The sequence below is a fragment of the Artemia franciscana genome, chromosome 2 (genome assembly GCF_032884065.1).
Source record: "Artemia franciscana chromosome 2, ASM3288406v1, whole genome shotgun sequence".
Taxonomy (NCBI): domain Eukaryota; kingdom Metazoa; phylum Arthropoda; class Branchiopoda; order Anostraca; family Artemiidae; genus Artemia; species Artemia franciscana.
The window spans coordinates 59,237,647-59,264,693 of NC_088864.1; the positions used below are offsets into that span (position 1 = coordinate 59,237,647).

Here is a 27,047-nt window from a genome sequence, read left to right on the forward strand (position 1 = left end):
AATTCTTAAGTAACGTATATTTTTACTAATAAAAAAATTCGTTAAAAATTAAAATTTATAGTTGCCTTTTTATGTAACCGAAAAATTGCATGGCAACTAGGCCTCCTTCCCCATCCCTTATTTCTCAAAATCGTCTGATCAAAACTAAGAGAAAGCCATTTAGCCAAAAAAGGAATTAATATGCAAATTTCACTCTAATAATTTATGTGTGGAGAGCCAAAATCAAACATGCATTAATTCAAAAACGTTCAGAAATTACATAAAAAAAACTAGTTTTTTTTAACTGAAAGTAAGGAGCGACATTAAAACTTAAAACGAACAGAAATTACTCTGTATACGAAATGGGTTGTCTCCTCCGCAATCCCTCGCTCTTTAGGCTAAAGTTTGACTCTTTGCCACAATTCTGCTTTTTAAAACAATTAAAAGCTTTAGCGTAAAGAGCGAGGGATTGCGGAGGGGACAACCCATATCGTTTACGGAGTAATTTCTGTTCGTTTTAAGTTTTAATGTCGCTCCTTACTTTCAGTTAAAAAAACTAGTTTTTTTTATGTAATTAGCAACATAAAATAATGGCTCTAGCTTAAATATATCACAGCTGAGATATAATTGTATTGTAATTCATCTTACGACGTGATGAGATCCAACATGTTCTTGCTCTATATTGGCACATCTGATACATGGAATGATAAACTTCCCCTGACCGAGACGAAGAACTTTCCCTGCTATTGTCCGATTCCGAGGAGTCCGTCATTTCGACAATTGAACTTTCAGATTCACTTGAATCCATAGAGGCCGTCCTTTTAAATGAACTTTCTGACCACATTCAGGCAATTTCAAATACAAACTAATTCTCAAGCTTGTAAATGTCTCTAAATGCTTAGAGTAGTTAATGTTGCTGGCGCAAGAGCGAGAGCAATCCTCTAGCACTTCTGGAAACATTTGATGGAAGATCAACGAACTACTACATCATTTCGCACAAAAGTTTACTTAACGAATTGTTTAGTTCATACACTATTTCTCATGTGATTTGGGTCAGACGAAAAAAATCCGAGGAATCTGCCTCTAAGAGGATGAATAAATAACAGCAGAGAAATTCCTCATTACACCTCCGTAAGTATATCTAGAACCCCTTTTAGGGGGAGGGGGGGTAAAAAACAGAATATTTAAGGTTTTCTTCTAAATACCGCACCCTCTCGGGAAATCATCCGAGGAGTATTGAATATATCCAACTTCCAGCACCTGGAAACTCAACAAACAAACAAAATCATTCCCTAAGACAGCTTTACTTGAGAAATTGTTTACTTCATGCATTATTTTTCACGTGATGAAACACAAGAAGAAATCGCCTCCACAAAATATGATTGAGAACAGAAAAGAATCCCCTCACGTTTAGCTCCGAAAGGAGCTTCAGGGGGGTCCTAGCGGCCGAGCCCCTTAACGGTAGTGAGTAATTCTTATGAAAGTTCGGTTTTCTAGTACCAGGAATCATTTGAGAGAAGATAAAAACTAAGATATGATTTCGCAAGGAAGTTTACTTGAAAAATAATTTATATTTTAAAATATTTTTTTTTTACGTGACTTGAGGCACAACAAGAAAATTAAAAGAGCGTAGCCCCACAAGAGGAGGAGGAGGGTAAAGATTAGGAGAGAATTTCGCACTTGCACCTCCGATGATCCATGTAAGAACCCCTCAGGGAAATTTAGGGACGGGCTATCTGGCCGGGAATTATTTGATAGGAGATAAAAAAAAGCAATAATATTTTTCACGAGACTTAGAGGAACACGAAGAAAATTTGACAAGCGTACCGGCGCAAGGGAAGGGGGCCAAAGACCGGAAGAAAATTTCTCACTTCCGCCTTCGAATGTACATATAAGAGCCCATGAGCGGTATTCAAGAACCGAATATCTGATCGGAGAGTATTAGATAAGGGTCGACAGACTACAATATTTATCACGAGACTTGAGGCACATAAAGAAAACTCGAAGGGCATGCCTCGGCAAAGGGAGTCAATAAAGTGAAGGAGAGGATTTATGCCCTGGGCCTCCAAATAAACATCATAAAAACACTGAAGGTAGGCAAGAGCGGGAGATTATCCAAGGATTTTTTTTGAAGCATGGTAATCCCTGGGAAAATCATCCAAAATTAGAGCAGCAGCCAATTCTAATGAATAGGCAAAATCAGCTACGGTTACACCATTGAAAAACAACGGACTATGAATTTCACACAAGACTCCACATCAAAGAATTATTAAAACTGGACTAATATAGTTGATTATACATAAACACACACACGGATACAAAAACTATTTTTTTAAATTTAGATTATGATCGTTTTTCAAATCATGTCGGGATATTCGCTTCCCTCCACCCCCGTGTAAAATTTACCCGAGGAATATTCACCCCAGAAACTTCCCCCAGGGATTATAGGGCCCTGCCATCCCCAAATTTATAATTATTTGGAGCTTTAAACTATGACGAATCAAATAGCTATCTGAAAATTTTGAGTGGATGCGTCTGGGGAAAAGGGGTGTGGAAAGAGGGCTAATCACCTTACAATCTCTTTGGCCACTTCAAAAAGGGCATTAAACTTTTGCTTTTCCATCAAATGAGCATCTCCTGATTTTCAAGGACCATTCTTCACGGTGTGATCACCTCCGAAAAAAAAAAAACGCTTCTGTGATCTTTCTGGCAAAAGATACAAAATTCTACGTTTCTGTAGATAAGATTATGCAGCCTCTACAGTAGGGTTCTGTAATATACTGAATCTCGTGGTGTGATTTTCAGTAAAATCACTTGAATTTTTACAGCGTTTCTCTTTTTTTCGGAAATGACGTAAACTTTCTCAGGCTCGTAGCTTTTAATGGGTAACATTAAGATTAATGAATTTTAAATATCTTTAATTAGCATAAAAAGCTGAATCACATCTTTTTTGTTATTACGAGGTGTTTGATAGTCATCAGTGAGTTGAACAGTGTGGTTGTTCAGTTTCCTCATCTCCGACATAATGAACATAGCAGCAACAGAAGACAGGATAGTCAAATAGACGTGCTTCTCAAACATCCACGTTGGAATCTTCTAATGACTATGACACGACTCTAATTTCAACCACGGAAACAGTGGCTAGAAGGCAGAAGGCAACGGGGGACGGCTGTCCCCGGGAGCAGCCTCTAAGGGGGCGCCGAATTGATTTTATTTTAATATATACTATGGTTAAAGCAGTGATAGTTAGGGGAGCCCAACCGACATTGTTCCCGGGAGAAGAAAACCCTAACTACGCCTCTGCAAATATAGCCCCCCAGGAAGTTTTCAAACCAGTTTCCAAGAGTTTTCACTAGGAAGAGTTTTCAAACCTCATAAGATAGCAACCTTTAAAGTTCATGACGTAAAATTAATTGTATCTCAACATCAATTCTACCGTCTTCATTTATTATTTGAATCAGACAGAAGCTAAATTGCTCCAGGAAGCTAAGAAAGAGAATCTAAAAGTCGGAGCCAAATTTTAACTTATGACTAATCAAAACATTGGGTCGTATATTCCTGTCAGTTCAATCAGTAGAAAATTTAGACTGCATAGGATGATCAAAGAAGAACGTTCATTTCTATTGCAAACAAAAATTCAAGTTTGAAAAATCGCAGATAAATATACCTAGAGTAGGAAAAGCCTCTTCTAAGTATGAGAACTACTTATATATACCACACTTGAGATATATACAGGGCGACCTACAAAGACATACGATGTGCAACTTTTTGTAAAGACATACAATGTTAAACACTACTATAAGAAAAGCTTATTAAAAAAATTAAGTGCAATTTCATTTCTCAATTTGAATGCGAGAGTCCAATGTCAGAATTCAGAATTTCGCCCCTGAAAAAAAAAAAACAAGCCACTGAGGACATTCCAAAGAATTCTACAGCTGATCTGTCCAAGAGGAGGATGAGAAATTCGGTCCACCTGTGTAAGAGATGTTCTGAACTCAAATGGGGTCAATGTTTAGTCTACCCAGCATATCTGCAGCAGAGAGAGCTAGTAATAGGAACTCACAAAGAAGTTCTAATTCCAGAAAAAAAAAACAAGATCTTGCAATACAAAATTGTTCAAATGTTAACTGAAACATATTTTTTTGAACTGTATGATCAGTCGCAAGACTGATTCCGAGTAGAAGTCCGATATCTCAGACTCCAGTCTTTAAGATTTTATTTGGTTTAAGCAAGTTAACATCCGTAAGGCTAAGTTGCAACAAGACAGGTTAAGGAGCAGTGTCCGTGTAAGAAGCCTGAGGAGGACCTTAGAAATAACCCTATTTTTAAAACAAGGTCCGGAACAGCTTTGTGCTACGAACCAACAAATATACAGCGCTAGATTAGGGTCATCTTGAACATCAGCTCAAGAATCAAGAAGAAAATCCCTAGAACTTTATTGTAAATATTTACAGACAATGAAATATTTTTAACCAGAAGTCTATAAATTCAGAAAAAATAACACAGAAAGAACTAAGAAATAAAGTTTACCGAAAGTTGGCACCCATTTTTGGGTCACGTGAAACGGGCTTGAAAATGTTGCAAAACAGATTGAGTTTTTGCTACGGATTTAGGTAACCCAACAGTATTCTAGTAGTTGCTGTTATCAGAAAGCCAAACATAATTTGAAATCCAGGAAACACTCTGAGTATCCTCTGCCATGACAAGACATGGTCGTCAAAACCAGTTCAGAGTAATTCAATCAAAATTTACGAGAAACCAATGCTCCTGATATTAACCTTATTAAAAAAAAAAAAAAAAAAAAAAAAAAAAAAAAAAAAAAAAAATATATGGAGGCTCATTCACACTTTTATTGGCAACTAGATTTCCAGTTTCCAAGGTGCCTGGACACCGAAGCACCTAAACAAAGAAGTCCTGCCCCAAGTACAACCTTTAGTCACATTACGAAATCTTCAGACAATAGCTTGACTTGTCCACAAATATTTTGCAAACATATATAAAACATATATCGTGCACATAGATGACATGAACAAATTTACGATTAAAGTAAAACTTTACTGAAAACCCGATATTAAATTTTATCCTCGATCAAAATATATGACAAACATTTATAGGGTGGGGGGAAAAGGTTTCCTTGCGTTAAGATGCCCCTATGGAATTGCAAAGTGAATCAGAATCAAAAGTCTATGTGCTGTCGGCCCCACCTGTCTCCCAGCTTAGTGGTCTCTACACTAATCACTATGAAAATATGTCATAAATCAGGGTAAACAAGCGTCCATCTAGTCTGCAGGTATCTAAAGCCACATTTTGTTTTTTTTCCAGGGTCCAAGTCTTTCAAGTCCTTAGTACATACATCTTTGTCCAATTTTAATCGTTGACCTCTTTAAAGTTGACCTGCTCTAACACAATCGGCTTACTGTAAAACTCCTTGATTAAAAAAAAACAACAACGAGGAGTTATTCAGCAAATGATATTTTATTTCTAATACAAAAATTTAGAAGACGTATGTTTGTAAAACTATCTTAAATAGGAGTTATAAAAAAAAACCAATTGCTACTAAGAAAACAAATTCCCCGATTTCCGAATCGTTGGCACAATTACTGTACATTCCTGTCCGCATGTTCCTCTTTTCAAAATCAATTCTCCTCCCTCCGAAAGCTCGGATTTCAAAAAAGACTATCAGAGGGATGTATCCGAAACAAACGATTTTCGTCAACTTTTCATAGCATAATGGAAACATCAAGCTTAAATTTTTTTATGACTTTAAACTAGAGTCATTATTCATACTTACGGAAGAAAGAAAATAAAAAAAGAAAAAGAAAAATCTCTGATTTTTAGCTTTTATTGATAGTGTGGAAGATAATGCTAGTTTAAGATTGATGCATACAAAGTTTTAAGAAAAAAAAAACTTTCGCAATACTGGAAAATAATATTTATTAGGCAGCTTAAAAAAAGGATGGCATCTAAAGCCCCAGGGATGACAGAGGAGCTGCAGAAAATGGAGAACGTGGAAACAAACGGACGTAAGAGTAAGAGGAAATAGGGGGTGGATAAAATAATGGAATGAAAACTATATTTATTAAGAAACTAAGCAATTAAGGGAAAAAAGCGTTTCCCGTTCTTTTTAGCGAGCATTTTACAGGGACTTTCGAATTATATAAATTAGGGAAGAATGGCTACTCAAGTCGGACCTGGTAATCAGTCAAATTCCGTCTCTTCTAGTGTTCAAGTGAATGCAAGTATGTACAGTGTAATGCAGATAAGAACATGTGGAATGCAGGGTTACTATAATGGGACGTAGTAAGCAATTTCTTCAAAAGATTATAGATATTTTTTTTCTCCAATGGTTACCTAGCATCATTAAAAAAATTGACATCTGATGAAAATGCATGTCTTGTGAAAGTGTGATACTTCCTTAGTACTTGAGTCTTCTAAGGCTGATTGGCGCACAAGACGAGAGCAAGCTTCTCCGTGACGACATATCTAGCGCTTTGGACCAAACATTTTCAGGGGACAAACTCAACCGCAGAGCTTCCTTCTCAAGACAGTATCCAAGTGTAGCTTTCTGCTGCCTAGTTCTTCTGATTCCGGAGGGACCCAACACAAAACATCATAGGGTAGGCATCCCTCACACATTTTAACAACATGCGACACTTACACCATTGGGTGCTTTTAATTTTTTCCATTACTAGCGGCTGTTTCGTCTTTTTCCGATTAAAGACGTTGGTGATCTTACATGTTCAATAAATATAAATTATGCGCCCGTTATATCCAAAACCGTTGATTCGCTTTTCAAGCTGCTTAGTCGACACCAATGAATCACATCCGTATAACCACACTCTTCAGAAAGTGCGCTGTGTTTCTCCATGCGTTCTTTCACTTGTCAAAGGCGTTACTAGCGCAAGCCATACGTGTGGTAATATCGCAACCAAGACTACCATTGGGTCTAATGATAATCCGCAGTATTTAAAATCTCCAGCGTCCTCCGGAATATTCGCACCAGCTATCAGAGGCGGAGCAGATTGGGTCCTGCCGTTAGTACGCATGATTTTCGTTTTCTTCGTGCTAGTTGAAAGCACAGCTCGTTTGGTTTTGTTTGAGATATCACTTATATTTCGATTCGGATCCTTTTTCACACGTAATAGCAGGGCTAAGTCATCCGTGAATCCCCGTCAAAGAGAACATGGGTCTGGTTCAGTTGTATTCTTCCCATGCTCAACATTGGGAGAATAGTCAATCATCATAGCAAACAGAACTACGGACAAAAAACTTCCCTGTCAGAAACCAGAGTTTATGTTCGACTAATTGGGACGGCTCCCATGCTCAGTCCGCACAGGATTTAGCACAAAGAATATGTACTGGCTCAGACAGATTTAACCAGAATAGAAACCTAATGAACTGAAATCACAAAAAAATTATAACAAATAAGTAACAAACAATAATTAACCTAAACCCAAACAGGTAAAACCAATGTCGCTTTACATGACACAAAAATTGAAATGACGCTTTACAAACTCCACGGACACTATAAGCTTCTCCCCATGTTCCGTCGCTATAAGAACAAGCCCACCCATCCGTTTTAAGATACAAACATCCCTACTCCTTAAGGGTGCTTGGTGCCTTAAAAACCATTTTGAGAGTCTCAGTGTCGGCTTGCCGTCTCAAGGACAAAGGGCTCATTGGCAGATTTTTCCAGCACAACAGGGAGCTCCCAGAGATATTTTGGTAAAAAAATGATAGGTGATCTTAAATGTGTCAACACTTCGAAAATCTAACGAGGAGTAAGTTTAAAATAAACAAAAAGTATAATTTATAAATAATTCTTAAGCAAACCGCTGTCTATTTAACACATGTACATACAAAATTAATAATTGCAAGGTTTTCAATCAATGCGATTAACACAACAGGGAACTCCCAAAGCTTTCAAATTACTCAACTGGTACTTCCTTTGAGCTGATCTTTAATGTTTAAAAAGCAGGCATGATTGAATTATTTTAGAGATTGCCATTCCGGAATAATAAAAAAAATCAACTCCGTTCAATCGAGAAAACAAAACCTATACTTTCTAATGATTGGAAAGTTTCATTGGAAGTATCACTGGAACTGAATACCTCTATCTCTGGCACAAAAACCTGAGGAATTAAATGATTTTTCCAAGATTCCCAGGAAAGTAGGTGTCGGCTTATGATTTTCTATCGTTTATATGACAAAACCGCCCAATCAACTCTAAATAATTTGGCCACACAAACTAGAAAAGTTTATAATAGATAAGATAGGGCGATCCTTTAGTTTATCAACTCCCCCTAATCGGCAAAAATAGCCTCTCCATTATATACGCGAAAGAGCTCAAACCTCAATTTCTTCAGATCTTTACAATAGGTGCACAGCTATTAATGCAAGCACAAATATTCGTATGCGATAAAAATTCTTTCGTTTTTTTTTAATAATAGTCGTTTCTCTATCACTAGTTTTAAAAAATCGTTAGAACTCTCTTTCAGCACCGAAATTAAAACCATTAAAATATCTTTCTAAGCCAGTATCCCATAATGTACGATAAATGCCAAAGGCATGTCGTACAGTGCCAAAAATGAATCAGGTTTTCAGAAAATAAATTTCATTTCCCAGCGGCGGTGTCCAATCCAAAATTAAAAAATGTACATTTTTTCATCTATCAACCGAGGAACATGGACAAAAATGAATAGGTGTATGTAATTAAATTTGGAAACAAAGCTTAGTAGACCAGATTGATGGTCACATCTTATGTAACTGATCCAAATTGATTTATTATTTATTGCGCATCTGCCAATTGAGAAAACTTTGCCATGATATGCAAAAGCGATAATCTTGTGTTGAGAATGGACTAAATAAGCTTTATTTATTTATTTATTCATTATGTCTAATATAAATCTTATTTATAGCACTTTCCTATTTTGATACCTAGCAACACTAATCAAATGCATATTAATGTACGGTTATTTAGTGTTATTAAATAAACAAAACTTTTTCAACTGAAAGTAAGGAGCAACATTAAAACTTCAAACGAGTGAAATTATTCCGTTATGAGGGGAGCTGGCAAACCTAGCCAAAAGTCTTAATGTTCTTTAGAAACGCTTCTCATTCAGATTCAACGGTCCTTTTTAAAAGGACCAAATTCACGGTCTTTCTTAAAGAATCGTGACAAAAAGTCATCGTAAAGAGCGATCTTGGAGAAAGGGGCAGCCCCCCTCATATACGGAATAACTTTTGTTCGTTTTTAAGTTTTAATGCTGGTCCTTACTTTCAATTGAAAAAATCGTTCTAAATGTATTTTCTGACCGTTTTCAAATCGTGCCAGGAAATACCCCCGTCCCCCGTATAAAAATTTCCCACTATAAAATCCCCCCGCAGAAAATTACTTCCCCCACAAAAAAATCAAAATATATATGTAAACAATGACCAAATAGTATAACGTATAGCCCTTCCCCCGGTGACTGTGTGGGGTAATGCTATTTCCCAAACGCATAGTAATTGGATCTTTCAACTATGCTGAATCAAACGGTTATCTCAAAATTTCGATCGGGTATCTTTGAAGCGTGATGGGGTGCTAGATGCCCTCCAGTCTTTTTGCTCACTTAAAAAGGGCACTATAAATTTTGATTTCCCTTCGACTGACCCGTCTCACAATCTTCTAGGGTGACTGGTACCACACAATCACCCATGGGAAAAACACATCCGTGATTTTTCTTCTGGCAAAAAAATCCACATTTTTTTAGGTAGAAGCTTGAAACATCTACAGTAGTGTTCTCCAACATGCTGAATTTGATTATGTATTTTTCATTAAGATCGATTCGCTTTTTTTTAATTATTTCCCCTTTTCCAAAAAATAGGCGAATTCTCTTGGGCTTATAGCTTTTGATGGGTAACATTAAACTTAGTGAATTTTATAAATATCGAAACAACAAAAAAGGAACAAATCTTTTGATCTATCAATTGTTATTAAAATCCTTTTTTTATGTTTGGTTACTCTTGAGCCAATTCGTCCTTACTTATGGTTCGTTACCCCGAATTGTTTGACATAACATCATTCAAAGATGGGAAATACGCAAGATTTTCTGGCACTAAGAAGGAATATAGTAATACTAAACCAGCAATCATTTTAGCATTACCGTTTTATAAGGTACCAAAAGGTGTAGTTTTCAATCTAAAAAACTCCCAAACATTAAGTTCAACAATTAAAATTAATTTCCTATTACAACTTACACTTCTAAAATTAAAGAGATCCATAATTTTCAAGCACCTGGGACAAAAGAAGGGCATATTTAGAGAGTGTAAGGGTTATGGGTGGTCCTTACTCATGCCCCATGTTTGGAAAAATGGCAAGGATCTGCATGGCTTTATGACCCTTTGTCCCGAAGTACAGTATTTGAGGAAATTATTTTCCAATAATTTGGGGTCAAATGAGTAGTTGGTTTTAGTAATGGGTTCAAATGATTATGGAATAATTAAAAAATATAGCAAATATGTTAAATTGGGAATTAACTAAAGAGAAAAAAAAATTGTAAGGGAAAAGAGAAGGCGAGAGCCGGAAATATGATTGAATCTGTGTATTTTTGTATATATTGTTGGAATGTTCTGGAATGTTGGAATCGTGCCAAGACAGGTATCGTGTCAAGAGCCGTTCCTTGGGTTGGTGGCAAGCGGGGAGAAATTAAAACCACCCCTCCCTCCCATCCGAAAATTTTATATGAACTAGCAAATGACCAACTCAATCACCTTTAAAATCTTGCCCATGGTGCCAAGGGCAGCTTACTCCAAACTTCCTCCGCCCCTGTACTTCGACAAACCCTGGTCGCGTCCTACTAACACAGCATTTAGATCTCACCCTCATGTCAGGCACAAATGCAGAGAGGAAACCTTCCGTAGCTAACGTTAATATTTTTTTATCATTCCCCCACAATTTACACGTATTTATCATTTAATTCAGCTGTTTTGTGTTTATTGTGACATATTTCTCCTCCTTCGTTCAAAATAATATACTGCATACATACATTCCCCAAGGCAAATAGATACCTACAGCTGAGATACCGACAGCAAAGAAAAGAGAGCGCTCAAAAGAGCAGCTATTTAGCTGGGATAGGAATTTAATTTTTTTTTAGCAGGTATCATGCAGCGTATAACTGGCATTAGGACTTCTACATTCTTTTTTGTCTCTACCATAAATTGCGTTCTCGAAATCGGAAAAGGCTACACTGGGAACGACTTTATCATTCTTATTCTTAAGAAATTGACGCATATTGCTTTTAACATAGCATATGGCCAAAGAGAAGTAATATATATATATATATATATATATATATATATATATATATATATATATATATATATATATATATATATATATATATATATATATATATATATATATATACCGACATGATTCAAATCTTTAATCTATTCCCTTTTCTAGGGTAGACAGTTGACACCCACATATGAACTTGATGGAATAACTCCATCAAGAGGACAACCTAAAATGGAGGTTAAGCACTGAACAAAGGCTCTGATTTTTAGTAGGTAATGAGCTGGTTGCGGCTTTTCTATCACTTTCTTCTTTTAATGTATTTTTCCTCTTTCTCCCTGCGTCCCAGGCCATTAAACCTTGGAAGGGGAGGGTATGAAGGACTTGTCTTCTATTGTTTAAATTTATTGTACGATTAATAGTTAAATAAATCTATTCAATCTATCTGAGATTCATGTGCAATTCCATAATTTATATGGAGAAATTTTACAAGAACATAGGTTTTGCTGAAGCAATCCTCGAATTCCTCTTACGTGCCGAAAAAGAAGCTTCCCAACTACTAAATGATTTTGTCCAAGACATTTGTGTAATTATGCAAAGGAAGCTCAAAAGACTATTAACATAGCGTAAACAATCCCCGAATGGCCCACGTGAATAGAAAAAAAAGTTGGCTCCTCCCCTATGAAACCTGTTTTCTCCAAATCTGGTTTTACTTCCGATTCAAAGCATTTGATTATTACCGCTTAAAATAGGGCAGCGACGTACGCAAGGGTAAGGTTCGGGTCTAGTCCCCCCCCCTAGGCCTTAACTTTGCCGACTTTCTTGTTACTTCAAATAACTTTCTTGTTATTCATCAAATAATTTTTATCCCCCCCCCCCCCGAAAAAACAGAAACTCTTCCGTAATGTGCCAGTAACAAGGTGACCACTTTATACAAGGAACGGTTGTTTCAAGTTACTATAATTTAAAATGACTAGTTATAAGATTAAACAAGATTAAACAAGCAATTGCTAATCTAAAGAATGAATTTGTAATTGTGCCAGTGGATAAAGCTAATAATAATTTTGCCATAATTTGTCAGAAGCTGTATTGTGATATCTTAAAAAGGGAGTTATGCACAACTAATGTTTACGAAAAGGTAAATATAGAGGATGAGAATTTAATTGAAAAGACTGAAGAAATACTTTTTAAAAATTTTAATATTAAAATAAATGACAATGATAAAAAGTTCCCTTTCCTATATTGGACTGTAAAATTTCATAAGAATCCCCCTAAACCACGGTTTATTGCTGGAGCAGCTAAATGTCCAACCCGCATTGCTGCTACTGACCTCTCTTTAATTTTAGAGGAAATTGTAAATAAACTTAAAACCTATTGTTCTGGTATTAAAGAATTTTCGAATTTTAATCCATATTGGAGTGTTAATAATTCACTGCAGGTGATAGATTCTTTAACAATGGTTTCAGCTAAAAGAATTGAGTCTTTCGATTTTGCGACAATGTATACTAATTTATCACTTAATTTAGTGTTTGATAATTTAAAAACTGTTATAAAGAAATCTTTCCTCTTATCTAGTAAAAGGTTCTTAAAAATAGACATTTATAATAAAAAAGCTATATGGACAAACTGCTTTAATACAACAGTTAACTTGAGATGTTACAGCTTGGATATGATTTTTGAGTTACTGGAATTTGTTTTATACAATACTTATATAAGATTTGGGAGTGATTTGTACAAGCAAATTATGGGAATTCCCATGGGGGGGGGGAATGCCAGCCCATTTATAGCTGACTTGTTTTTAAGTCAACTAGAATATAAATATATGATGGATAAGAATAATCCAATTAATTTAAAACATGCTTTGTCAAATAATAAAAGATATTTAGATGATATTTTGGTCTTAAATTGTAAGGATTTCATTGATATTTCTAAAAATATATATCCATCAGAGCTTATTCTTGAGCCTAGTCATGGCGCTGGTCATGCAGATCATTTCTTAGATTTAAATATTAATATTTGTGATAATAATAAATTAAGTTTTAAAATGTATAATAAAACGGATGATTTTGATTTTGAAGTGATTAGTTTCCCATTCCCTGAAAGTAATATACACTCAAATATCACATATTCAGCGTTTTTCTCACAGTTACTTCGTTATGCAAGGATTTGTAGTAATTATATTGATTTTAAAAATAGATGTAAAATCTTAAGCCAAAAATTGATATCAAGAGGTTTTTCTGCAAATAAATTAACTTGGCAATTTAAAAAATTTAGTTTTCAAAATAACGAACTTTTAAATAAATATCAAAAGAATTATCTAGAAATACTTAAAGAAATTTTTAACTAATTTCGGAGGTTCGAGAAATGTTGTCACAGCGCCATTTATTTTGAATTGTGTTTCTAATTGAGGGGATTTTCTAAAAAATTAGCCACATGGTAAAGATGAATTCTATAATTGTTTAGTTCATTCAGGTTTTTTGCAATGTGTTAATATTTGTGATTTGGTAAAATTTATAATATTTAGTTTACCTATTGTTGCTAAAGGGAGGGATATATTAACAGGATAAGCTGGTTTTGGTTTTACTTGGTTGTTTTACATTTGCTGTTTTTTTTTTCATGGGCATGTATTTTGGGGGTGATACCTGACGCGGGGATGCCATGGATATTCTGTGGTAGCCACAACACTGTGCTGGGTAGAGAATTTAGAGTGGCGAAACCCTATATAGGCCAGTGTATTCTCCTGATGAGCCCTTATGTTGGGTGTTGCCTCTGAATTATTTGTCTATATTATTTTTTCTATTGTTCTGTAAATGACGACTTATACTTATTGACGACATGACTGCCTGTCCATGGATTATTCTTTATGGTTGATTGTGTGTGGCAATGCTGTTTGACCTATGTGATTGCATGGATGAGTAGGGTTAAGGCCTCATTCAAGTGCTGGTCTATATTAATCACTAATTTAGGAAAACAGTCTTCCTTTTCTCCTTCTGTCTCTTTTTTTTTTTTTTTTTTTTTTTGTGTTTGTGCTGTAGCATTGGTGATTTCTCTTTTCACGATATGTATATGTATATATATATAAGTATAATTATAATATTAGTTTATTAATACATAACTATAATTAATATATAAGTAAAATACAAAATTAGCCTTACTACTTAGTTTTTCGTTTTATCTTTTGATTTTACTAGAAGTCAGCTGTTTGGACAACTTTTTAAGATTGCGCACTATAAAAATAAGTTAAATATATGAAACATTTTTCAGGATATTCTTCACCGTTTTTCCGCTTAACGACTTTCTGGAAGTTTTTTTTGAAGCCAACAATTCACAACCTTTGGATTTTGGTATCCTTTTAATCATATAAATAAAAAATCTTGCTGATTTAATATTTTGCCGAGCACAGCTCTTTTTACTAACAGTTTTTTCGCCTGACAACAAAGCAAGTCACAAAAATAAGCATTTATGTTTTATACAAAACTTTCTTTACTTTCTTCTTAAGGTTCAAAAAGAAAAGATTAATTCTTTTTAGAAGAAATCTTCATGTTCTTCAGATCATTTAGACAAGTTTTTTTTTTCAAAAAATGTTGGTAAGATTCTTCGTAAAACTTAGTGGTAGAACTTACGAAAAAAAGGGTTGTACTAGAAACAGTGGCATTCTAGAGAAAGAAAGGTACCATGTATTAAACCCAACATTTCGTCCATTCCTAAAATTGTTTCTTTTTCAATGGTCAAAAATATTTCTTCGCATATTAATCTTCAATCAAAAACGTCAACAGGTTGACACAAGCTTGACACTAAAAATTTAAATATGATGACTTAGGAATGTTTTCACGAAGACTCCCACTTGGAGTCCAAATTAACAAGAACTATTCAAAGAGAAAATAAAGGCCTCTTGACGAGTTGGCAGCAAGGCCGCCACTCCTTTGGATTTTCACCAAGATATTGGAATATTTGGAAAAGCAGGTACAGTAGATAAAAGCAGAAAAGTAGCATATAAAAGCAGAAAAGCAGATACAGTAGATAAAAGCAGAAAAGTAGCATATAAAAGCAGAAAAGTAGCATATAAAAGAAGAAAAGCAGATACAGTAGATAAAAGCAGAAAAGTAGCATATAAAAGCAGAAAAGCAGATACAGTATATAAAAGCAGAAAAGTAGCATATAAAAGCAGAAAAGCAGATACAGTAGATAAAAGCAGAAAAGTCAAACAGTTCGTGGTAACGAACTGTAGTAAGGAGCGATCCGGCTCAATAGTAACCAAAACTCTAAAAAAATGAATTTTGATATCAATAGCTACATCAAAAGAATCGCATTTTAATGCTGATTTTAAATATATAAGTTTCATCAAGTTTAGTCTTAGCCATCAAAAGTTACGAGCCTGAGAAAATTTGCCTTATTTAGGAAAATAGGGGGAAACACCCCCTAAAAGTCGTAGAATCTTAACGAAAATGACACCATCAGATTCAGCGTATCAGAGAACCCTACTGTAGAGGTTTCAAGCTCCTATCTACAAAAATGTGGAATTTTGCATTTTTTGCCAGAAGACAAATCACGGGTGCGTGTTTATTTGTTTGTTTTTTTTTTCCCAGGGGTCATCGTATCGACCAAGTGGTCCTAGAATGTCGCAAGAGGGCTCATTCTAACGGAAATGAAAAGTTCTAGTGCCCTTTTTAAGTGACCAAAAAAATTGGAGGGCATCTAGGCCCCCTCCCACGCTCATTTTTTTCCCAAAGTCAACGGATCAAGATTTTGAGATAGCCATTTTGTTCAGCATAGTCGAAAATCATAAAAACTATGTATTTGGGGATGACTTACTCCCCCACAGTCCCTGGGGGAGGGGCTGCAAGTTACAAACTTCAACCAGTGTTTACATATAATAATGGTTATTGGGAAGTGTACAGACGTTTTCAGGGGGATTTTTTTTTTGGTTTTGGGGGTAGGGTTGAGGGAGGGGGCTATGTGGGAGGATCTTTCCTTGGAGAAATATGCCATGGGGGAAAAAAATTCAATGAAAGGGCGCAGGACGAATCTGGTCACGTTAGAAAAAAACGTCAAATTCAGAGCTTAATATACAATGCTGGGTGTTCGGAGCCTCTCTATTATGGAGTATAATTTGAAAATAACACAACTATACGAGCGATAAAACATATATACCACAACCATAACTCAACTAACGAAAGAACTGCTAAGAGATAACACAACTATAAAGCGAAAACAGGTGAAAACTAACAGGAAAATAAACGAACTAAGAGGTGGAAGGGGCACAGAGAAAAAATATAATCCTTTTTCAATTTTGAGCCTAACTTCCGCAAAGGAGTAATAATGTCAGAAGCCCCGAAATACCGAATTATTTTCTTTTCAAACAGTTCGTGGTAAAGAACTGTAGTAAGGGGCGACCCAGCTCAATAGTAAACGGAACTCTAAAAAGCGGAATTTTGATGCTAAAAGATACATCAAAAGAATCGAATTTTCACGCTGATTCTAAATATATAAGTTTCAATTAATTTAGTCTTTGTCATCAAAAGTTACGAGCCTGAGAAAATTTGCCCTATTTTGGAAAAAAGGCGGAAACATCCCCTAAAAGTCATAGAATCTTATCGAAAATCACACTATCGCATTCGGCATATCAGAGAACTCTATAGCAAAAATTTCAAGCTCCTATCTAAAAAAATGTGGAATTTCATATTTTTTGCCAGAAGACAAATCACGGGTGCGTGTTTATTTGTTTGTTTGTTGTTTTTTTTTTTCTTTTCCCCAGGGGTCATCGTATCGACCAGGTGGTCTTAGAGTGTCGCAAGAGGGCTCATTCTTACGGAAATGAAAAGTTCTAGTGCCCTTTTTAAGTGATAAAAAAATTGGAGGGCAAATAGGCCCCCTCCCACGCTAATTTTTTCCAAAAGTCAACAGATTAAAATTTTAAGATATCCATTTTGTTCCGCATAGTCGAAAACCATAATAACTATGTCTTTGGGAATGACTTACTCCCCCACAATCCCTGGGGGAGGGGCTGCAAGTTATAAACTTTGACCAGTGTACATACAGTAATGGTTATTGGGAAGTGTACAGACGTTTTCATGGGGATTTGTTGGCTTGGGGGGTGGGGTTGATGGGAGAGGGCTTTGTGGGAGGATCTTTCCTTTGAGGAATATGTCATGAGGGAAGAAAAATTCAATGAAAAGGGCGCAGGATTTTCTAGCATTACTATAAAAAAAACAATGAAAAAATAAACATGAAAACGTTTTTTCAAATGAAAGTAAGGAATAGCATTGAAATTTAAAACTAACAGAGATTATTACGCATATGAGGGGTTCTAAAAATACTTTAGCATAAAGAGCGAGGTATTTAGGAGGAGATAAATACCTCGCTCTTTATGCTAAAATATTTTTAGTAATTTCAACTATTTATTCTACGGCCTTTTTGATTCAGGGGACATTCTTAAAGAATTGGGACAAAACTTACGATTTAATGTAAAGAGCGAGGTATTAACGAGGGTACAAACCCCCTCGTACACATAATAAAAATATAAGAATATAAAAGTTTGTTACGTAAGTTAATTCTTAAGTTACGTATATTTTTTACTAATTAAAACGTTCGTTGAAAATTAAAAGTTCTAGTAGCCTTTTTAAGTAACCGAAAAATTGGAGGGCAGCTAGGCCTCCTTCCCCACCCCTTATTTGTCAAAATCGTCTGATCAAAATTAAGAGAAAGCCATTTAGCCAAAAAAAAATTAATATACTAATTTCATTTCAATAATTTATGTGCGGAGAGCCAAAATCAAACATGCATTAATTCAAAAACGTTCAGAAATTAAATAAAAAAAAAACTAGTTTTTTTTAACTGAAAGTAAGGAGCGACATTAAAACTTAAAACGAACAGAAATTACTCCGTATATGAAATGGGTTGTCCCCTCCGCAGTCCCTCGCTCTTTACGCTAAAGTTTGACTCTTTGCCACAATTCTACTTTTTAAAACAATTAAAAACTTTAGCGTAAAGAGCGAGGGACTGCGGAGGGGACAACCCATTTCATATACGGAGTAATTTCTGTTCGTTTTAAGTTTTAATGTCGCTCCTTACTTTCAGTTAAAAAAAACTAGTTTTTTTTTATTTAATAGCATATAAAAGCAGAAAAGCAGATACAGTAGATAAAAGCAGAAAAGTAGCATATAAAAGCAGAAAAGCAGATACAGTAGATAAAAGCAGAAGAGTAGCATATATACCACTGTTGTTTAATATCTGAGAATCCCTTCCCAAACTTCGGGATTTTATGCAAGTGAATCTTGAGGCATTATGATTTGATCCCGCTTTCTAGCGCTATAATGAAAGAGAGGTGAAGACGGTTAGGTTATGTTTGGAACAACAGTATATCCCTTGATGGCATGGGAAGAGGACTGTAAAATATTGAAAAGAAATTAGAGCCTATTGGGAGGGAGTAAAAATCAAAGCCCTGATCAGATCGGGGGAAAGATGAGCGTGCACAGCTGTGTTGAATTCAGACGGGTTAGTGTTTTGACGAGTTGTGAGTAGTAGCAGTAGTAAGTTCGAAATTTGCCAAAATAATCTTCGTGTTAATTGGTAAATACAATTAATCAAGTCAAACAAATCCGTCGATAGCCGGGAAACCATTCAGTTTGAGATTAACTATCCTATTTTAACCAGCCTATAAACCGTATGATTTCTTAAAAGACGACGTGAAAAAATTAGATTGGAAATAATTAGACTTAGGAGTTAAAGAAAGGACATTTAGAAACACAATTAAACTGGATACAATTTAATGATCAACCTCGCATAGTAAAAATAAAAATGGATGAATCGAATTACTGTTGATGGATTCAAGGTCCTTCTACCGGTACTCATCATGTGAGTGCAATGTCCTTTTCTGGAGGTGCCAAGTCACTTTTGGCTGCCGTTAAGAGTCTGGGACCAGACAGATTTGCATATAGCAATGCCACGGAGGATAACCTAGCAAGCCTAGCAAGTACAGCAGTCTCGTTTCTTCGAGCAAATCTCTTGGAAATGGTCCAACATTTGAAAGGTCAACTTCAATTTAGCAAAAATAAAGGAGTAGCATCCCTTCCGAACGAGTTTTCCAAGCTGTCATACCGAATATGACAGCTCGCTTTATTCTGAGGTTCCTAAAACTTATTCAACTTCACATCACGAAATCCAGCATAGGGTAGGTCAAGGGGATTGTGCAAGTAGCACCGCTAAAGATCAATAGCTACCTTTCAAACCAAGTTCGATTTAACATCGGCGACTCTCTTCCACAGGTACATCTCCTCACCCCCTCCTGAGGAGCTCTCTCCTAGCACCATCGCTCGTTAAGGCTACAAGACAAATATGTAAACAAATATACCGGTGAAGCGCGCACCAGAAAACTATCTTCATTTGGCACTGCAAATGCACCAGAAACCAGTTCACGGAGGAGGTTATTCTGCCAAATTCATCTTTAGGTTCCTTCAAATAAAAGTTAGTCAGAGGCATTCTTTGCGCTGTGTTGATAAACTATGGTTTCGCATGACGAAACGGACTCAACGAAGCACTTCATTTGTCTCAGTAGAAGTTGTTTGTACATTCAAAGTTATTTACCAATCGATTCACCTCGCCTTTTAAATTAAGATGTAATCAAGAAAAACCTGCCGTCTTAAGTACTTTAAAGCTTCACAACCGTCTAAAATCAAAACATATTTCCCGTAAAAAAATAGGTTTCGATGCAAATCCACCTGCAAAATTTACAAACACACGATTTTCCATTGATAAGAATTCTATTGTGGAGAAGTATCAATTTAACATAAACACATCCGTCAAAGCACGTATGACGGACTCTATTTAGAGGGTGGGGGTGGGGGGAAGTTTGTACACCTACCTTAACGCATGAATAAGTGACTACTACCTGATGTTAGCGAAACGATCTTCTTAAAAACTAAGACCCTTCAGGATATGACTTATGATTTCTCCTAAAATATTTTATATTGCGTCTTTAGGTTCAAACAGAAACATATCGCTACAATATGATTGTTAAATTTTTTTAGTTCAATCCACTTATTTTAATACCTGTAGAATCGCAACATATCTCCTTTTCAATCTGTCTTCGTTCAAAACATACTATTTTCTGTCGATTACCAAGCAGTATCGAATTTTCCTATACTTTTCTTTCTTTTTACAATAAGTGCGTTGCGGGTTTCCCCACCCAATCAGACACAAAAACAAAAAAAGGAGAAAAGTATTTCACAACTATGAGATCATACCGACTACTGCCAATTGTGCCAACTAAAATAACTCGAAGACTTGTACTTTATTTTCCCAACCTGTTTCTAAGCAGACCTTTGCCATATCTCAAAAATAAATGTTTTGTTTAGATAAGATGACATCTACTTAATGGCAAGACTTCTGCACTGTATGACAGTTGCACAACATCCTGTGGCATCAATATCATTCCGTTCGGAATATTTTCTTTGGATATGATCGTATCATAAACAAACCAACGTGAAAAGACTGCCTGACGAAATTAAGCATCAAAAGCAAATATCTTTCATTAAAGATCCTTGTTTCATAACCGACGAAAATTTGAAAAGTTGAATATGAAAACACCAAAGGAGAAAACTAATTTTACTGACAAATGTGTCAGTTTAGGAGAGGAAAAACTTGCAGGCTATCTTGCTTTTTGCTTGCTATCCTGCTTTTTTTTTCATTTTTGAATTAAAATAGAATAGTTGTGGGCATCAAGTCATCGCTAATTGTAGAAAAAACCAAGACAGATAGTCCAATTGAGTGAGAAGCAAATCTGGCATTAATTCCCCCTTTAGTAGGATTGTATGAAAATGAGGTTAGTTCATTTGTTAATAGATATGACTATCTATTATCCGTCTATGCGTCAATGCTAGGGCAGTAGAACCAAGGTAGAAAGTCATAGAGCTAAGATAGTGATAGCTGAAGCAGCTTCTCGCGTCTGCTTCAGAAGATCATGTATGACAACAGTGATGTGAAGCCCCCATGATCCATACCCTCAATTAAAGATGATTGCTTCTCAATAACCGACAAAATATTGAACAATTAAATACAATTCTACTCTTAAAAATACTAATCAAATGAATTTTTTATCAGTTTAGGAAATAAAAGTTGCACATGACCTTTTTTTTTTTTTTTTGCTAATTTTCTTTTTTAACATGCGATGGCAATTTTTCTATCACCAATTCCAACGGCCATCCTTGATTGTACTTGTATTTCAGACGAGGCACTGTCTGTTCAGGTCGACTCAGCACCAAGAATACTCTGGACTACATCCTACGATTGTTTTCGGTCTATTGATTGGGGGTGGATGATTTCTAACCACGGTTTGTACCATTTACCTCTGTGTTTTGGGAATCCACCCACTGGTTCAGGGTCTTAATTCATTGTTCCACCCCAAATCTGACTTCATTCTTTTTACTTCCCAAGGGAAGGGGTTTAAATTCATGTAACTGACGGGTCAGCTACTTGCTTGGGCACCGTGTAACGCGCCCAAAGAATCTTATCCTTCAGCTCTTGATGACAGCGGATAATGAAAGCTTCTGATTGCAAATTTGGATTAGATTTGGATTAAATAATCTTAGCCTTCAGTTCTTGAGAACAGCGGATAATGAAAGATCCAAATTGCACATTTGGATTAGATTTGGATTAAACAATCTTAGCCTTCAGCTCTTGATAATAGCGGATAAAGAAAGCTTCTGACTACACATTTGGATTAGATGATCATTGCTTATTCTTTGGCCAAACTTGAGATGGCAAATAAAGCTCTTCGGCTCAAGGATAATAATTCCGCTTAAGGATGTCGAGTGCGCATTCTTCTTTTGCGTTTATCAGCGAAATCTTTCGTCCATCCAGCAAAACAGAACAAATATACGACGTATAAAATCGAAACTTGATCTTGAGACTAATCTCTCTTATGGACCATACTTGCTTTTGTAGTTGGCCCGAATCTTTCCACGCCTTATTTATTTTATCCTTGATTTTGCTCAAGACCCCAACCTTGAAATCAATCATTGAACCGAGGTACCCGAATTCTTCTCTGTTCAAGTTGCCGTCCTTTCAAGGTGAGTGATGAATTTTAATTCATTGACAGGTACTAAATTTTGGAGACATTGATAGCCAGATCGTACCCAAAAGGGCTATTTTGATCATTTATATTAAAAAAAAAAAAAAGCTAAATACACCCTTATCATTTACAAGCTTTTCTTAATATCAGTTTAAAAAACTTTGTCCCCAAAAAGGTTTTTATAAGAGAAGTAAAGAGATATACTAAAACATGTATCAAGCAGATACAGGCATATAACAATTCAAACTTATAAAGCAGGTATTTTCGAAGACCACACGGCCTTTCCATGACGTACAAATAACGGACATTCATAAATAAAAAATCAAGTCAGTGGATCGGAAACTGGGAAATCAAAGAGATTTTCATACGTAACTGCTTTGAAGAAAATAAGAGCTTTAATAATTAATTCGCTGTTTCACATAAAGGTCGATGTTTTATTTATATTATTTTAGTCTATCTTCTGATGACGACCATTGTATATGTGACCAATAATGTGACCAATATGTGACCAATATATAAAGAGATTGTTTAACTGTTTCACTGTCAAATAAAATGATTTCTCCCTATTTTACTGTTACTTGTAAGAAGAAAAATTACTGCCAATGAAGAAATGAAACCGGAAACAAATAAACATGAAGAATGACATTAAACGTAAACACAAATAACAAATACCGCTGTAAATAAATAGCTGAGTCCTAAAATGAGCACACATTAAAATTAAGAATCAAGTTAAACTTGAGACAAAAGGAATCACACAAACAAGAGCAGGGCTGCAGCCCCCTAAATCTTCTGAGCGTCATGTAGGCCTACACTTTACTGAAAAGGACTTATATGTTAAGCGCTGTATTTTTTATCATTTGTCATAACATCAAATAACGCAACAGCAAAATAGTATAAATAGTTATATCCTTAAATAAAGGCGCAAAAAAGGATAAATTTATGTCCTCTGTTTAATTAATTCTATGTTTCTGGGTGCTTACACATAAATATGTTTCTAAAAAAAGGCATAATAATGGTTAAATTTACATTTTCTGTTTCTTTAATTTTATGTTTCTGTGTGCTTACACATAAATAATTTTCTCAAAAAAGGCACAAAAACAGATAAAATTACATTCTCTTTTGCTTTAATTTTATGTTTCTGTGTGCTTATACATAAATAATTTTCTCAAAAAAGGCACAAAAACGGATAAAATTACATTCTCTTTTGCTTTAATTTTATGTTTCTTTGTGCTTACACATAAAAATGTTTCTCAAAAAAGACACAAAAAGGGATAAATTTACAATCTCTGTTTCTTTAATCCTATGTTTCTGTGTGCTTACACATAAATATGTCCCTCATAAAAGGCACAAAAAGGGATAAAAAGGGATGAAAGGGATTTGTTTCTCAGTGCCTTCACATGAATATGTCTCTAAAAAGGCACAGAAAAATGTAAATTTATTGTGAGTGACCACATCTAAAGGAAAGATGCTAATTAAATAAAAGTAGTAACATTAAATTATTCATTTTTCTTTTTCCAAGTACCAAGGTCTCTTTTCTGACAACGCAGAGGCATAAGGGGAGCGGTTGCCCTCTTTGCCTTTCTTGAGAGATATATTTTAGCATGATCCAGTCAAAGAAAATAGTCTGGCCTGGTAACAGGAACAACACTATTGTTTTTGTGCAAAAAAAGATCCAGAAATCAAACGTCCGTTAGTTTTGTTCTCACAGACTGTTCCAAGCAATCAGAAGGGGGGGGGGAAGAAAAGGAGCTCGTAAAATCTACTCCTTGGTCAGCCTATACAAATAATGCTTATACTCACAGCTCACTGCAGCAACAAACCGCCAGAGGCCAACACAGCTGCGGAAACTCCTCTTCCAAACCCCACTATTCAAAGCTCCGCTCTTCATCCCTGCCCGGTATCCCCTGTTTCCAAAAATATTCTTCTTTATGACCTCTTACCCTCCCCCCCATTTGGACGACCTACTTTTCTTTTGGTCCAAATTGGACAGCCAAAAAGCAAAATATTTGGCAGTCTTTCATCCACAAAACATGTCCTTCCTAGCCATATTCACATTTCTTCCATTATAGCCGTAGAAACCATAACAGCTTTATCGTACAGCTTATTGTTTCGCATATAGTTAGTCAATATACATATGAATATATATATATATATATATATATATATATATATATATATATATATATATATATACATATATATATATAAATTAACATATATGAACATTTGCTATTTTTTTCGAGACTTCATACTCCAAAATCATATCCTGTTACAAAGACCAGATTGTACAAACTGGCTTACGATGAGAGGTAAAATTGAGTGCTTGTCAAAAAGATTAGAGACAAAGAAACGAACAAGCAAAAGATAACAACAAACAAAGAATTTAAGGTATTTGCGTATCCCTAGCTGTTGTCCAAATTAACACTCTTTAATCTTTCATAATATGAAGTTTCCAAATAGTTTGAAAGGAAAAATGTAGAATTATTTTGTTAGTCGACAAAAAACTTAGCATTCTTTCATGGTGTGTCTTTTCCGCGTGAGTCATGTCTATGTTTAATTCCGAGATGAAAAATGTATTCTTGGAAAGCATACTTCTTTGAAACAGCCATTTGCAATGTCGGTTTATTGGCTGGTTTTTATGTCTGTAGGATTCGGGATTGAAATGGCTTATTTTGCGAGTTTTTTATATTCTTCAAAGTTTTTAAGGTGTGTATGCTGTTTTTTCTCGGAGTACTTGTTTAATTTTTTATTTACTTATTTTTAATTTGTTTGAATGTTGATTCCATTCAGTGTATTTGAAAAAAAATATTTGAAAAAGGATTTAACAATTTAATTGAATATAATTCAGTGTAGAATGTGACACAGAAAGTTTTTCATGAACAATGAATTTTATATCCAAATCAAACGATTCATTGAAAAACAAGATAAAAACTTTCATTGGCATGGCCCGAACATGGTATCATTACACAATAGTAAAAAAAGTAAGTAATGAAAAAATAAATAAAATATCAAATCTAAGGGCGTATCGAGTATTTTTGTTCGCGGGTGTGTGTGGGGGGGGGGCATGCAGAAAACTATAAAATACAAATAAAAAATTTGTTGATTTGTATTTTTGTTACGTCTTTAAAAGTCAGAAACATTTTTGGGAGGGGTTCAAACCCGGTAACCCCTTTCCCTGTATACGGCCTTGGTCACAGCTACAAGTTTTAGCCAAATTTATAGAAGACAAACTATAAGATAAATTTATAAAGACAATTGTAAGTTTTAGTCAAATTTATAAAATATATTATAATAATTAAATTAGGTTAATACATGAAAACGTGTCAAAAACTACGAATTACTATAAACAAGCAAAACTCGGCACAAGTCTCTGCGAATAGCGCAATATTCTGGAGTAAAATGGTTACAATTTTTGAACTTTCACAGCCGCTTCACTGGGGAGTCGGGATCTAAGAGGGACAAAGGGAGGCAAAAGGAAGTTCTTGTAGATAGGAACGAGGAGGGTTGAAACAAATCTCATGCACATGCTCTCACGAGGGATATAAAGGAGTTCAAGTTTAAATGCTTTTACATAAAAAGAGTAATGGAACGGTGCACATTAGTATACGATTTGGCTTCTCCGTCTGTCCGTTAAACTATCATCTATAAAAAAAATAAAAAAAAAAAACTAAAAAAAAAATAAGAAAAAGAAAAATAAAAAAATTAAAAAAAAACTAAAAAAAATAAAAAAAAAGAAAAAGAAAACTAAAAAAGAAAGAAATTAAAAAAGAAAAAAACTAAAAGAAAGAAAAAACTAAAAAAAGAGTTCAAGTTTAAATGCTTTTACATAAAAAGAGTAATGTAACGGGGCACTTAGTATACGATTAGCAGGCGATCCCTTCTGAGCCCGTTAAACTTTTTCACTTTCTTCTTTTGATAGAGTGAAATTCAAAATAGGGCAATCATATTGTAAAAGTAGGCAGATAAACATGCAGAATATTAATTTTAGTTTATTAGAAAATATTAATTTTCCTTAGGCACATGGAATTTCTTTAGGATTTTCAGCATTTGGACAGCACCGTTTGCGTTTTCGTGAACGTTGAACTTTTTGGTTCTTTACTTTAATAATACAATACGATTTTAGGTTCACTCGAGTGAGAAATTTCTGTTCCAGTCCAGTGATTTGCCATGTCAAGTGGTTTGTGGTAATGAATTGTATGTAAAGCGCAACCCATCCCAGCAGTCAACGAAATTCGTAGAGCTGGAAAGAAATTCTAGTGAAAATGAAATACTAAAACATATTATTTTGTGTTGTGTTTGTTTTGGTGTCCCCAAGCTGTGGTGGCCTCCCATACCTCTCGTGCCTGGCATTTCTTTGTTTTCTATGTTTTTGTTGTCGTTTTTGACAGATCAAGTTATTTTTTGCTATTATACTTATGACATAAATGTTTTTTTTTGGTGGTAAGTCCCACTATTTATATACCCAGCTTTATGAGCTCTGCCTACCGTTAGGGGTAAATATTCTTTGTAGGTTTTAAGTGAATCAAACAAAAAAATTAAAGAGTTACCAAGTTCTATTTCCTAACTGTTTATATGAGTCAGAAAAGAGGATATTCCACATTTTGAAAAAAAAAAACGAAAAAAAGACATAGGATCTTCTAGATATCTTGTAAATCAAGGCAGCTTGCATAGCTGAAGCACAAAATCTATTTTAATATGGTAAATCAAAAATGAGATAAACCAAGA

The 27,047-nt window shown here is 35.0% G+C and overlaps 1 protein-coding gene and 1 long non-coding RNA gene across 4 annotated transcripts in view; one reads left to right on the forward strand and one right to left on the reverse strand.

The window, feature by feature from the left end:
• The window catches only part of LOC136043855 (mitogen-activated protein kinase kinase kinase 7-like), a gene marked incomplete in the record, with an annotated part of 174,331 nt that overhangs the window by 26,996 nt on the left and 120,288 nt on the right, over positions 1-27,047 (reverse strand).
• On the forward strand, positions 958-26,766 carry LOC136043857 (uncharacterized). Of its 2 annotated transcripts, XR_010621743.1 has the most exons (4): positions 958-1,110; positions 11,426-11,529; positions 21,478-22,320; positions 26,446-26,766. It is a non-coding gene; the product is annotated as an uncharacterized LOC136043857 (long non-coding RNA). The 2 variants fall into 2 exon arrangements; XR_010621742.1 differs by lacking the exon at positions 21,478-22,320.